Source organism: Propithecus coquereli, unplaced genomic scaffold, assembly GCF_000956105.1.
Source record: "Propithecus coquereli isolate 6110/MARCELLA unplaced genomic scaffold, Pcoq_1.0 Scaffold456, whole genome shotgun sequence".
NCBI lineage: Eukaryota > Metazoa > Chordata > Mammalia > Primates > Indriidae > Propithecus > Propithecus coquereli.
In genome coordinates this window covers 436,501-447,304 of record NW_012150352.1, presented here as the reverse complement: position 1 = coordinate 447,304, position 10,804 = coordinate 436,501, and positions in this window count along the sequence as shown.

The window sequence follows — 10,804 nt, the reverse complement described above, 5'->3', positions numbered from 1 at the left end:
TAGTCTTTCAGTGATCCAGTAACTTTAATTTTTCTTTTTTTCTCCCATGTCATGAAGTTTAGAGTAGAACGGGAATATCATATACTGGTTAAAGTTTTATTATTCAAATTCATTTTATGAAATAAACAAATGGTCATATAAGCTAAACTATTTATGTGGGAAGAAATCATTTGTGAGGGAAGTATCCAAGAGATCATTAAATGTGTCTCATTAAGCCTCATTAAGAGAGAAATTATTAATAGCTTTTCTTCATATTTAAAAAGTGCCTGGATTTGCCTCCATGAACAATTGCCCTCTGGTGGCAACACTTATCTCTAGTGTCAAGTTAGTTTGTTTCCATCTTGAATGAAAAGAGGCCTTGAACATTTTTAGTCCAAATTCTTTACAGATGAAGCAATTGGAAATATTTTTAAAATGTTAAAAACATTGTTATAAACTGCTAGGGTATTCTAGAGGCAGATAAACAAGCCTTTTTATAACAATATTTGCATTAATTCTCTGCAGTATGTATGTATATAGTAATTAGACATAGTTCTACCCAAAGGATTACATTTATTTCCTTATTTATTGGATTCTGAGCCCCAATTGGACAAGAGGAGAATGTAATCTTTGTCCTTATTTTGGCATCATTCCTCTAGAAGAAAGATATTCCGATGGCCCCTCCTGACTTTGGCCCATAATATGGCTTTTCTTGAAATTTGAGACTCTCCCTTGGCTTTTGTGCTACACACAAAGACTGGGGATTCTTACGAAGGCCCAAGGTCCTGGGGCTTGAAACTGGGTCTCCTCAGGCTGGTATACAACCATCTCCTCCCAGGGTACTGCCACAAATTTGGACCTTAATACTCTTGAGAACTGTAGCCTCTGCCCCTCCTCCTCCCCATTCTCAAAGAACTGCAACCATGTCACACTGTCATTTCTTCAACCTAGACATCTCTAATATCTTTTCCATGAGTTTTGGATTTAATAGTAGGTAGGGAAGGCCACTGACATTGCTGGTTTTGTTTTGCAACCATCCTCATTGCAAGGATCGTCAAAGAGCATGTCAAAGAGCATCAGCCTGGATGTGAAGGGAGTATGGGAGTGGGCAATAACAGTGCAACAGATGTAGATTAAAATCTCAATAAATTATTCTTCTGCATTTCCACTGATTTATTGAACATGGCCTTAGTGTGTCCCCCCCATAAGTGTATAGTTTGAATGTTCTGCTTTCACATCTGTCTGCCTTATTCACGATGACATTCTGTTATCATCCACTAGCTTATGATTTTATAAAATGAAGTAGGTTGGAGTGGTAGCAAATGGAGCACTCCTTGGTGCTTGACAAGGGGATAAAAGAATTTTAGGAAGAATATATCTTAATTGTACATGTTAAATGCAGTTTCTTGTTTTTTTTCTTTGTATTTCAAACTTTTTTTACTTTTTTTTTTCATGTAAAGGGTTGAAGGATGCTTGCCCTACTGCCCTAAAAATATGATCCTTGATGAGGTCACCCTCAAATGTGTGTATCCAGGAGACTGTAAGTGTGAACTTTGCTTAATTTACTCTGAAAAATGAAGCACTTGCATATTTTTTCTCTATGAGGCAAGTGGTTGTAAACAGAAGCTTTAGGCAGATAATAAACTCTCATAAGATTCTTCTTCAATATCTCTTCCACAGTTTTTTTTTTTTTTTTTGGTACTTTAATGGTTATATTTTTTGTACATTTAAATCACAGGCCCATTTGAAATTTTCTTCATGTAAGAAATGGGTATATTTTATCATGTTAAGTAAGTTCATCTACTGTACTTTATTAAGTTTTAAAAATACATGTTGGATTTTGGAGTAACCTGTCAGCAACTATGGAACGTGGTTTTAGTTCACCATTTTTTAGGACTTTAGCACTTGGATTTACAGGTAAAATTGTCATTAGTTTTCTTTTCAGTCAATTTTTTCATGATTTGATTTCAAAGTTATTTTGGTTTTGTAAAAAGAATTCAGAAGATTTTTTTTCTATGTTTGAGAAGATTTTAAATAATTTTGAAATTATTTGTTTTTCAAAAGCTTGTTATAACTCAATATGAAACGATGTGAGCCTGTTGCTTTTTGGAAAGTTGTGGGATAGGGCATTTTTACAAATTCTCATTTTATTGTAAGCATAACCATTCTGGTCTTTGTTTTTCATTTAAAATTTGCCATTTTCTTTGTAAATAAAATATATTTGCATAGAGTGAGTATATCAGTCACTTAAGACTGATTCGATATGGTTGTTTACCATTTCTTCTTTTATTTATTTGTGATTTCTCCTTTTAACAAATGAATTAGTTTATTATTGCTTTATTTTATTACTGTTCTTTTAATAAACAACTTTTAGATGAATTGGTTTGATTGTTTTTCTCTTTTGTAATTTATTAATTCATTTTTTTCTTTTATTGCTTTCTTTTGTTTTCATTAATAATTTTTCCTCTAAATTTCTTACGTGGGATGTATAATTCATTTATTATTTTTCTTCCTTGAATTTGGTTAGTGCCTTATTTTAAATAAAATATTTAAACTGCAAATTCTCCTCCAAACACAGCCTTAATAAATTCTATGTGTTGGATAAGTAATATTTTCACTATTATAATTTTCTGAATATTCAAAAATCTTGGTTTCAATTTCCTTTTTGAATAAGTAATTGTCTAAGGGAAAGTTGTGTTAAAACTCTTAGGCTTTAGCACTTTAGTTTTCTAGTTTTTTAATTAGTTTTGTATTCTTGCACAGTGAAGAGAAGATACAATCTATACTACTACTTTGTGACATTTGCTTAGTTTTTCTTTTTAATATATAGACAATTATTGCAAATGTTCCATATTCACTTGAAAAGAGAGTCTATTCTCTCTTTTCAGGGCTCAGAGTTTAATATAAATCAATTATACTTAGCCTTTTATTTATGTAATTTAAATGTCTGTACTCATTTTTTTTTTTTTTTTTGTCCACCTGGACTGTGATAAACTAAGAGGCATGAACCAAAAATTTTCATTATTAGTAAACCTTTGTTTATTTCCCATTGTATCTGGGAGGTTTTTCCTTTATAAATGTTGCTGGCGTGCTGTTTGGTGAAGACATATTAATAACTTTTGTATCTTTACTTTCCACCTTATAAAGCATTCTATTTTGTCTCATGCAGTGCATTTTGCTTTGAAGTAGACTTTGCCTGATGTGAAGAACATGATTTCTGCTTTGTTTTTGTTTTTGCTTTCCAGTGCACATTTGTCAATTCTTTTTAACTTTAATCATTTTGAGACACTTTTCCTTGGAATGTGTTTTTGTTCATTACAGTTGAGTTTTATTCTATGTTCCATTCAATTTTTTTTCTTTAAATAGGTGAGCATAGCACATTAGATTAAACAACACGATAAAAATGTTTGGTCAATTCTGTTGTACTTTTTAAAAATTAAGATGATATTCACATAATATAAAATTAATCACTTTAAAGCAAAAAATATCATGGCATTTAGTACGTTCACAATGTTGTGCAACTCCCTTGTACTTTTAAGTTTCCTTTGTAGTTTATTTGATAAAATCCTTTACTGTGTTCCCCTTGCTTGTATGAGCATATTTCTATCTTAAGGTTTTAATTTTTGTTCTAATTTTACCTTTATAACTAAAAGCTTATATAATGCATTAAATCTGTTTCCTATCATTAGCAATATTATACCCCATTACCTCAAAATGCACATATATTTATGTCTTACTTATAGACAAAGTTACCCAATTATCTCTTGGTGAAGTGAGCTCATCCTCTTAAGAAAGGCTCATGGGAACATTTTATTACCTGGTTCTTACGTGATCACAATGGTTCATCTATAACATTTTTTTCTCAAAATACATGTACATTGGTATAAAATCTTTGGCTCATACCTTTTTTTTCCTTGCAGATTTCAGAGGTATTACTGTACTTCATGTCTCATGATGCCATGGAGAAGACTAAGATTAGCCTGGCTCTTTCACTTTTTGTAAGTGACCTTGTCTATCAAGTTGCCTAGAGAATACTATCATTATCTATTAAGTGGAGAATATTTACCAGGATATTCTTTTGGTAATTTTCTGGTCGATTTCCATGGGGCACAGTATGTCCTTTCAGTATGTGATCCACATCTTTTGTTTTAAAAATTATATCTTCAAATATTTGTTCTGTTCAATCATTTCTGTTAATTTCATCAAAGACCAATTATGAGTACTTTTTAATCTCGTTTCCTGATCCCCATAGCTATTATTTTTTTCTCTAATCTTTTCAAACTCTTTTATTACTTTCATTTTAGTTTGTCATCAATGTTTTTGTTTTCTGAAATGTTTATTCTCATTGTGCTTCTCAAAACTTGTCCCACTTTTTGTGATGGCTTCATTTGTTGTTTTTTTTTCCTTATCTTTCTTTCCTGAGTTATACCAACTCCTTTTCATCTCCTGCAGTTATCACATCATTTTTTCCTCAAGTATTTACACTTTTTTTGTTTTATACACTTGCTTTAGAGAATAATCACTTAATTTATGTATTTTAAAAATAAATAAAATCCTGCTAAATGAAAATTTTTATCTGTTCCATGAGAACATTTTTCTGTTTTGAGTTTATTTCCAGATGCATGTAATAGTAAAACCCCAAAGGACTATAGTTCAAATAAAATTTATCCCTTACTCATGAAAGAAGATGGGTGGTATGCAGCCTGGAGCTGGTGAAGGTCCACAGAATTGTCAGTTACCTGGGGTCCTTCTGTCTCACTGCACCTCATTCCGGCTAGAAATTCAACCAGGAGGATGAGGGGAGAAGGAAGAACCACTTTCCCTTCAAGTAACTTTTCAAAAGTTCCACCTAACACTTCTGCTTACATGTCTTTGACCAAACTTAGTCAAGGGACCATTTGTATCTGAAAAGGAAACTGGGAAATGCAGCATCTTGGCTGGGTGGCCTTGCGGCAGCTAACCCTTGTTGCTTATGAAGAATTTCCAGGAAGAGAAGAATGAAATGCTGAGATTTGTCACCATATTCAAACAAAGGTCCAAACCCCTACTTTCACAATTTATCCAATAGCTGTTTTGTTACAATGATATCAATCATTTTGTTGGCTTTGACAATGAGTTTGCCTCTTTATTTCCACTTCTCTGGTGCCCTTTTCATTCTTTATCATTTCCTAACTTGTCATGACTTTGAGCTCTGCTTTGCAAATTCCCTCGGCACTCTACAGTTCTACTGGAATTAGATATCTGAATTCATTGAAGGCAGGTTTCCTCTCAATTCCTTGGCTAACTTGGATTTTAATTTGCTCTACAATATTTGTTCTATTCTTTAAATTCTATTCTATCTTTTCTACTCCATTCTTTGCTAGCAATCTCTTTGCTAGAAATAAAAGAAGAAGCAAAATAAGAACAGAGAGGTCCTGCTTTCTCTCTGTCATCTATTAACAGTTATCTTCCCCTTGCAGGATACTTTCCCTGCCTGTGAAGAATAGAAGAAACAGTGATTTTAAAAAGGGACCTGGCTTTTTTTTTTTTTTTTTAACATTCTTACATTGTTTTCTAGGCACTCATAAAATGAAATATACAGCTTGGAATCAGCTATCCTAAGTGTTTATTCATTTTTAATAAATGCTAGAATGAGTATGGTGATTTAATATTTTATACAGTTGAATGCATTTCTACTTTTATCTCAGCATTCCTACCCTAGACTTTTAATTGCACAATCTTTACCATTCATTCTCTTTGCCATACCTCTCACTGTCATCCAGCCTCACACTTGGATTCTTTCTGGACATCAATGCCTTAAGACCCTACCTAAAACTATATTTCTTGGTGTTAATCACGTTTCTATTTCTCTCTACTATATAAATTGGAGCTCCAGGCTACCTATGTTTGAATCACTCATTTGTATCTTTACAAGGCTATTGTGTTGCTTCACTTATGTTGCTAGACATCATCATTTTGACTTTCTATCTTTTTCTCTACCTCAAAAAACTCCCTAATTTTATTCACTTTTCTCTATATCAAATTTTTAAACTGCAAAATCAACCGTTTCTTCAAAGGTTTAGATGGAAGCAAAAATGTGAAACAGCTGTATTTTGAATATATATCCTGAATTATATTCCTTATCCATGAGCAAATTTGAACCTTTTCTTTCATCATGGTTTTAAAAAGGGGGACAGAAGATGGTTACTACCTCAACAAGGAGAGCAATATAATGTAGAGGAAAGTTTTGACTAGACTGAAAGAAAAAGCAAAGGCCTATTGCTTCTGGCCAAGCGATCGTGTGATAGGATGACAGAGACAGAGAAATGAGAGGCAGGGATACCAGAGTCCCATTGCCTCTGCAGACTTAGGCTTGGAGAGGTAGAGGCATGCTCAATAAGTTGGGGAGATGCCCAGAGCAGGATGCTTTCCCCTAGATTCAGGTATAGGATTCTGCAAGGGAAGCTCTGTACCCAACAGTTCTCAGTCAACACAAGGCAGCTTTAGGAGAGTTTAGGCAGAGGGAATGAGACATCTCTCTTGCATGATTGAGCCTTCCCCAGTTCCCTCCACGTCTACGTGTTGAAGTAAGAGCCAGCAGGCCTGCCAGGGGTTCACAGTAGTGGGAGGCACAGGGCTACACCACAGAGGACTTAGCATTAATGCTCCATGCCAGGGGCTGGACGAAGTATGTGGTGGACACTCAGAAACATCTGGAGGACAAGAAGAGAGGAGAGGAAGAGTCAGCAGGATGGGGCTCCTGAGCCCTGGCTGAGTCAAAGAACGCACCCTAGTTTCTGCAACCACAGACTCCAGTAGCCATGCAAAGAGCCCCAGGTTTTCAATCTAGCCCCGTATAGTTCAGAGGATGCCAGCAGTAGCTCAGCACAAGACAAAAGCATCCTCCAATGCCTTGAAATCGTGTATTTTCCTCTCTCTCACAGCCCAATGCCATTTTGAAAAGGAGCAGGGGGGAAGGGAGAGCTTTCTGTCAGGCTAACCAATCATTTCACAGCTCCTACGTTGAACCAGATAGCATACTGAAATCATTAGACTGGGCTAAATTTTGAATGTGATTTGACTAATTTTTGGTGTGTGTATATGATTGTGGAGCCACTCATGAAGAAGGCCAGAGAAATTTCAGAGAAACAAAGGAGCCACTTTAAAAAAAAATTTGGTGTTGTAGTTTGAATAAGTTTGCAACATTTCTAAAAAGATGCTGGCAAAAGTGCCCTGATTAGATCTGTGGTGATGGGTATATATTTATTTCAATACATTTTTCTAGGAAAACTAAACTATTGCTTTTATTGATATTTACTTTTTAAGTTAGATCTATTTTTAAAATTTTATGAAATATTCCAAACATAGAGAAAACTGAATGAAAAATACACAACAAATACCAATCTTTGTGCTTTTATTCTTATTTCTGTTACTCGACTGCAGCATTTCTATCTTATACAATTTTCCATCAAGTTATCTTCACTTGTTTCAGGTAAAGTTATATTTTTCCCATAATAGTTTTGTATTTATTAGAAACCTATGTGTCATTATTAATAAGTGTCCTTTTAACTTCTAATGTGTTCATTGGGATAGTTATTTGTTTGGGTTAGTTTACTAGTTACATTTGCCTAAGTTATGAGTAGTTTAGCCCAATCCTATTTTTTCTCACAAGCTTTGTTATTTTTAATATGTGATTTTATAGAATACACACATTTATTCAGTTCTTTCCCCCCAGGATCACTTACTATACACATTTAAGAAGTACCTGTATATACAATTAGAGAAGAGGAACTAATTAGGTTGGTGGCCATCTACACTCATGTCCTAAAACCAGAAAGAAGCAGCATGTTACCAGCTCAGATCTAGAGTCATTCCAGCTTGTTCCACATGACTTCCTCATTCTTTTTTTCTTTTACAGAAGTATGAGTTCTATTCTGTTTTGTACTTCTGTTTTTAAAATACCTCGACAAATAATTTATTTGATTCTCATCCTGTTGAATTGCATTTGTCTGCCACCTTCTCTAGCTTACAAAAAGCATGCTTCATTATGATGTTAAGACTCCAAAATCATGTTAAAAGTTTTGTTTTAGTAGTTCAAATATTTGGTAAGACCTTAGAGAATACCCAGAAAAAAAAAATCAACCAAAGATCTCACATACAGACTTTAAGGACACTGTATTCCCATTTGGTTGGTGTCAATCATAGTCATGGCTTTGGGGCAGCAATGTTGCTTCCTTGTAAAAAGTGTGGCTGTGTAGTAAGATATTTGTGTTCAAATCCTGGTCCCACTATATCCTGTCTGGGTCACCTCGGACTAATTCCTTATCCTCTCTAACCCTCAGTTATTTTTTCTAAAAAAAAAAAAGTCTTCCTCTTCAGACTATTGTGACATCTACTGCAATATTAATTAAAATAATGCACATGAAGCCCTGGGAACATACCTAACACATAGTGAGGGCGCAGAAATATTAGTTATTATTAACAGAGTACAAGCTTGGTTGGTTTAAACCCACAGTTGAGGAAAAAAGTTTCAAAAACTTCTAAAGAATTCTTTCATTGCTGGGTAAGCCCCAGAACACAGCCACTCCTTAATATTCCAAATAATAAAACACAAATACATAGATTTGGATTGTGACCTTCATTTTAGAAATAAAAAAATTTTCTTTTATGTATTGCTATATTCACTTAAGTGTTCCCTTCATCACATTTACAGAACTCGAAAAGGATCTCATGGCTTCATGCCCCTCACTCATACTCATTGTCAAGGGTTCATTTCTCTCATATACTTGCTCTTGGCTAAACACTGTTTTGCCCTCACCTCATCCTATCTCTTATGAGCACTTACTCACACACAAAATGGCTTGCTGTCGCACAGGCACACCCATATTAGCAGTTTGAACAGCCGCTGTGAAAGCACGGATGGAAATTGGGGAGATTTTGCAGTCTTTCACATATGTGTTACCAAGGAAACCGTCTATGTGTTAGCTCACAGTCAGGTTGGCTTTTATTTTGTGTCTTCAATTCCCTATGAAGAAAATAGAAGGAACTCATATTTCCAAAGGATGCATCATGAACAATAGCTACACTCTAAGAAAAATAAAAATTATAAACCGTACCAGTACTGGAATTCAAGTAATAGAAGTACAAGTAAATGTTTCAGTACCAACAAAAATTTGTTGTAAACCTTGATAAAAATGCATTTGAGATATCATGTACAATAGCAAATAGTTTACAGAGAGCAGGGAGTTTACATTACAAACAACAGGAGATGTAACTGATTTATGTTCATTTCCAAAGTGATTGTTATCATGAAGATGCTGTCAGTGAGAGATGAAAAGGCAGAAGACTGATTGTTATCCTGAATTCACCCCTTAGCAATTGAAGTCTCCATTACCGCAGGTTTAAAATGAGTGTAAGGCTACTTTCTTATCTACCTCATGGGATTGTTTGGGAACTCAGATTAGAAAATGGATATGAAATACATTGTAAACTGTTGAATTGCTATTTAAATATGTATGTATATGTAACTTTTATAATATACTTTCCCAAAATATTGGAAAAATACAAAGTCAAATTAATTTTTAAAGAAATAAATTGGATATTTTAATCCACATTTTAAGAATGAGAAAAATTTGTTATGGGGAGTTCTAAGACCAAAGATTTCCAACTTTATGTATGTATAATGAAACTTCCTAGGCAGAGACGATTAGAACCTAGAGATCATAACAGTCTCTTAGCTGTAGTTTCAAATTCAAGTATTTCCCAACTATGGATTATTCCAAATGTTACTAACAGAGCATCCTGTCGTCGTCTTGATAAATCACTTATGTTGTATTAATATATCTCAGTGGACTATCATGGCTATTTTTTAAAATCTTCATAATGTAATTTAAATCTATTCAGCCTCACATCTCTTTATTTTCAACACATATTCTCTGTTTCTTGCCAGATATACTTTATCTTATCTAAAACTCAAGCCATAATCGTGTCTACTTCATTAACTATGGAATATGTATCTTTTAATTTTTAGATTCATTACACATGGAAAATAGTGCTGAACATATAGAGTAGGATCTTCAAAATTACTTGCTCATTTATCTGTTAAATTGACAGCACCTGCCTTCTCAGACCCATTCATGTTAGTACGTAATGAGGTCATTGTCAATTTGTCAATTAATATCTTTTAGAAACCTAGATTGCATATTTAGAGAAAACTTTGTAGAATTAATGCTATACAATGATGGGATGTATTTTGCCCAAACTCATTGCAACAATAATGTTATTTTTTTCTAGCGCTCCTTTCATTTTCTTGGATAACTAAAGAGTTCTTATTACATATAACACTGATGGCAGTCATCTTTACTTGCTACATTAATATTTGTTGATAAAGACAATAATTTGTAAACCTAAACAAACAAAATTAGTCACTATAGTGTAATATTATAGAAAGAATTTGAAATCATGTAAAAACATGGGTTCAAGTCTTGGTTCTATCTCTAACAAGATATTTATCTTGTCTAGATATATTAATCTCAAACTGGAAGAATAATACCATTTGATTCAGTGGTAGTGAGCTTTAGTATATGATATATGATACATATATAATTATAATATATACATAAAAATACATATATAGAAAACCACAAAACATTTCATGGCACATATCAACAAATTGTGGCAAGCTACTCAAAAATCTTGAATATCAACTTCAATTTTAATCTCAGGATTTTCTCATAGCACCTGGGAGTTATCACCTTTTTGGAGAAAACTGCCTCTATATTTTAAATTCTGTAAAAAATTATCCAGCCTCACAGTTTTAAAAGATCTTAAAGAACACCAAGGCCAC